Raw genomic sequence first — 4,932 nt, forward strand, 5'->3', positions numbered from 1 at the left:
CGCGCATCTCAGGGCCGCATCCCGCACGGTCCGGGCACCTCTCTGTCCCGGGGAACCCACGGAGCTGAGCCCCCCGCCCGCCTCTGCCGCTGCACATCGCCCCGAAGGGTTGGGGTCAGTGGATGCCGGGAGGGGCACACAGAGAAGGGTGAGCTGAGGGCGCTCAGGGCTGGGGACAGATGGTGCCACCAGCACCACGCACCCAGGTCTCAGTTTTGCCTCTGAGCTTTCCCCATCAACCCCAAGAAAAGGCTCCCACATCCTGTAGGTGTGAGCATCAGCAGGAAGCTCAGCCTCACATAAACTTCACGCCCTGGGAGCAGCGGAGGCGGCACCAGGGGAGCTGAGGTTCTGCTGGTGGTTCTGACCCGGGGCCATCGCTGTGCATCACACAGGGTGCACGGGGGGACTCAGATGCTCCGGGAGCACAAAGTGGGGCCGTGCCTGCTCTTCAGCCATCGCTGCTGGAGCGCAAGGCACCCGCAAGGCAAAGGCTGCTCTGCTGACACCCAGCCGCCTCATGCTAAGATCAACATCCTTTAGAGTGCGAAAGCACATGTTTTCCTATCGCTGTTGCTGTTATTAATATTTTAGCAGCTCCCAGAACCTTTAAGCGGGGCTGCACGGTGCTGACACGGGAGAGCAGATTTTAAAAAGCCCCACTCCCCACCCCAAGGAATCGTCTGTCTAGACACATTATGTAACCACATTTTGCCCTCCTCCAGGACATCGCACAGAGGATCTCAAAGCACTTCACAAACTGCTAATTAAGCTCTGCAGGCCGGGTGAGAGGGAATTGCTCTGCCTCTCCAGGCTCCCCGGCCAAGAGCACTGTGCTCAGAGCAGATGCACTCAGGGACTCTCATCTCCAGCAGCTCTCACCCACACACTGCTTTGCCATAAAAGCAGAACCGATGCCGGGACAGAGATGTCCGATCGGCCCTGGAGCTGCCGGCAGAGGGGCTGAGGACTTGCAGGCTCTGAGCTCTGCTGAGCACACAGAGCCCAGTGGGTGCTCACAGGCAACCTCAGCCCCCGGGAGGTGCGACCCGTGGGCACAGAGGCAGAATCCACAGCAGCAGACATCAGACTGCTTGCTGGTGGCCCAGCAGACTCAGCTTTGCTTGGTCAGCCCCAGGTCCCCTTCCTGGTCACCACCTGAGCTGGAAGAGCAGAGCAGCACCACCAACTCTCAATGTTTTGATTTCTAAGGATCCTTTCTCTGAAGCTCACATATTTTTGCCATCCCATCTGATTTTTACAATGTTGGGTATTTCTTCCCCTTCCTACAAACAATTACAGGCCCTCTAATGGCTTTCAAACCTTGCATTACCTTGGCTGTCACGATCTTGACAATTACAGCATAGCCACCCTCTCCAAGGAGCACACAGGGCTGCAGCTCCAGCATCCTTTCTTCACCCACATTAACCCTCGCAGCCTCTTCCTGCCCCTCCCCAGCACAAACACACTCAGCTGGTCACAGCCCACCTTCCAGCCACGGGCTGCTCTGGGAACCCCCAGCTTCCACCTCAGCAGCAGGACTGAGGATTGTGAACACACCTGCAGCTGGGGAAGGCCTTGTTTCAAGGCAGAAGACCAGGTGGCACCAATTACTCTTAACAGGGCACAGATTTGCACCAGCTGAGGTTTTGAGTGGGGCTCTGCAGGTGCTCTTTCCCATTAAACAAACGGGTTTTGCTGATTAAATTCCTCACACAAATGTTTTCGCTGGAGTTATCCTCACAATCTGCTGCACTTCCTGCACAGTGCAGCCCAGCCTCATCTCCTTCCTACTCGACTGGCTCAGAGCAAACTCCAACTTATGGCACCAAAGCTTATTTTTCTGCGTGGCGCAGAGAGAAAGGGCAAAGCAACGCAGTCACCACACGCAGCCCACGGGCACAGGGGGACACGGTGCAGCCAGCAGAGATGGGGAGCCCCGCGTAGACCCCGCACAGCCACTGCCCTGGGAGGAATCAGACCCAGCTCCACTTTCCAGGAAGCCTCCCTGGCTCCTCGGTGGCCGTGCTGAGCCGTGCCAAGCTGCTCCAGCAGCTGCTGTGGCCATTCAGCAGCTGTTAAGCCTATAATTGCTCCTTGAGTCATAAATACATTTTTTTCTTTGGTGAGAGCAGCTCTGTCAGGGAATTAAAATCATTGCAAAAAGCCCGTAAAGATTTCACAAATGTTTCAAATCCAGATCGATGCATCTTCATGGCTGGGAGAAGGGGGAGGCAATGGGGAGACAAGCGGGGTTGGACGCTTCCAGCCATCACGGGTCAAAGGCATTTTGCAGGGCTGCAGGGTGCACAGGGCCACAGCTGGGGGACGTCGTGGTAGAGACACAGATGGGAGGACAGGCGCTGCTCCACCGGCACTTGGGAAGCAGCACATGAGGATGGGGTTTGTCCCAGCCCAGATCAGGACGTGGCTCCATTGGTTATGTAGCAGGGCACAGCAGAGTTCAGAGGCTGCTGCATGGCAGGGATGCTCTGTGCCCACAGCAGGGACACGGGGTGCACTTTGCCCCCTCCTGCCCCGCAGCAGCTGGAAGGAGCAGAGGGCATTGCGTGACTTCAGAAAGAAGCACCAGGGACATCACTGCTGTGTTCACAGGGTTGCTCAGCACCACTCACTCCTGAGGCCACCCCCACTCCATCCCGTGCACTGACTATTTTTAGGTGCCAACCCTTCTCTGACGACCCCTGTGTTAATATTGAGAAATATCCAGGTGGGATTAGAGCAGCTCTGTGCCCCACTGCCCTCTTTGCCAGACCCCCAGGCTGCACTGCTGCTGGCAGCCGGGAACCACCCCAGGGCCCCACATCCATCCCTGTGCCCCACAGCCATCCCTGTGCCCCACAGCCATCCCTGAGCCCCAGCTGCTCACCTGAACAAACTGTGAGCACCAAGTCCTGCTGCTGGGAAAGGCACTGGCACAGAAGGCAGTGCGTGGCAATGCATGGCAGTGCACAGCAGTTGTTCTTCCCTTCCCCCTGTAACTTTTAATTAAAACCTACAAAAGATGAGATAACCAGTCCTGCTGCATAATTGCAGGGAGTAAATTTTATTGTATAGAAAGGCAATTTAAATTTTTAATAGACTTATATTTAAGGAAGAGCAACACTTTGAAGGGATCGGGTGGCAAAGGCGAGGAGAGGAAGAAAGATGGGTTTATTACATGTTCCAAACAAAACCGTTATTTTAGGGGAGTTTTGTGCTTCTTCCTAATGAGAGACGAATCACATCAGCTTCAGTTGCTGTAGGAGGAAAATTAAACCCAAACTGCTAGGAGGCCCAGCCCCTGGCTCCCAGCTCACCTCCCAGCCACACTGCAAAGCTCACAGACATTCAGAGGTGGGACCTGATGTCTACATTGATTACAAATAAATTATCTACACTTAATGTTTACATGAAATTCCAGACCAAGCTTTCTGTTCAGATGTGTGTGTGGGAGTTGGGCTGAGTGGGGCAGAGGGGCTGCTGAGCATTGAGACCCCGAGCGCAGCCTGGGGGGGCAGAGCAGGGCAGGGCTGTGGGGGGCACCTGGTTGGATGGTGGGGGCACAGCTGCTCCCCCCAGCTCCCTCACTGCTGCCTGCCATCTCCTGAAGGTTACGGCTGCCTCTGTGGCTCAGGAATGTCACCGAGGCCAACGCTGCTCCAGCAATAGAAATAGCCATCTCCCTGCAGAATAAGCCTAGTTCTCGTTTTCCTTTCTCAGCATCCCTCCCCCAGATGCAGGCTGCCCTCCCTGCAGGCTCCCCACCTCCCTCAGCCCCACCTGGGTCGGGGGCAGATGCATCCCTGCTGTGCTGGATGCTGATGCTGTGGGTCCGTGCTGGGGAAACAGAGGCACAGCTCTGCCCAGGGACGCAGCCCCACGTTGTGCCTCCGCAGCTCTGCGGGCTGTGCAGTGCTGCTGCATCGGCTGCAGGCAATTTCAGCCATCCCAGGTCCCACACGGTGGGGACAGGACATCGCTGCCCCATCACGGCTTTGCCTGAAGCCACCGCAGGAAGCTGCGTTGCTCACCCAGGTTTGTTGCTTAGCTTGGCCAGAGGAGACGTTTTTTATAGTTTAATGCAGCTGGAGTGGGGAAAGAAAATCTTGACAGGCCCGTGGTGTAGAGAAATAGTAAAAGAGAAGAAATAAAAGATGATGGAAATTGTTCTGCTCTCATTGCAGAAGAGAGGGAGGGGAGCTACATCCCCTCCTGTGCTGGGCTGGGCCCTGGCAGCCCCCAGCTCCCCATGCCCACAGCATCCGCAGAGCAGGCCAAGGGGACGGACCCACAGCCACTGCCAGGCGGAGCACCCGGCAACAAGTAAAGGGCGCACAGGGATGTAAACCCTCCTGCCTCGACATGCAGCCCTTCCAGGAGAGCATCACAGAGGAAAGCATCCCGCCCACAGCAGTGTGTCCCAGCTGCAGCTGTGCCCACTTGGCCGTCAGCAGGAGCTGAGCAGCTGCCCGCCGCGGTGGGGCAGGAGGAGCAGTGGGGTCACCTTCGGTATCTGCACAGCCCTCGCTCTGCAAGGAGAGCCGTATCTCATTTCTTCCTCAATTAGCTCCTGATTATCAGTGTCCCAGGGCCCCTTTCCAGTCTCTGTTTAATGCACCATTAATAATTCATTTCTCAGATAGCAAGAATGCAGTGCGAGGTTAGGGCTTTGTGACTAATAACTACCAGAGCAACCCTCATCTCCAAGGGACAAATGAAGGGAACAAAAAATAAAGTGAAAGAAGCAAAGATAATGTGTTTCGTGGCCTTTAATCAAACACTGGATAAAGACTTTGATTACTCGGGTGAAAAACACACAGGTACACGTGTGCTCAGCAACTGCAGGCTGCTCAGCTCCCACGCCTCACCAACACCACCACAGCCTTGCTGGCACCACCCATCCCCATCCCATCTCCATCCCCATCCCCA

Source organism: Meleagris gallopavo, chromosome 29 (assembly GCF_000146605.3).
Source record: "Meleagris gallopavo isolate NT-WF06-2002-E0010 breed Aviagen turkey brand Nicholas breeding stock chromosome 29, Turkey_5.1, whole genome shotgun sequence".
In the NCBI taxonomy this organism is placed as follows: Eukaryota; Metazoa; Chordata; class Aves; order Galliformes; family Phasianidae; genus Meleagris; species Meleagris gallopavo.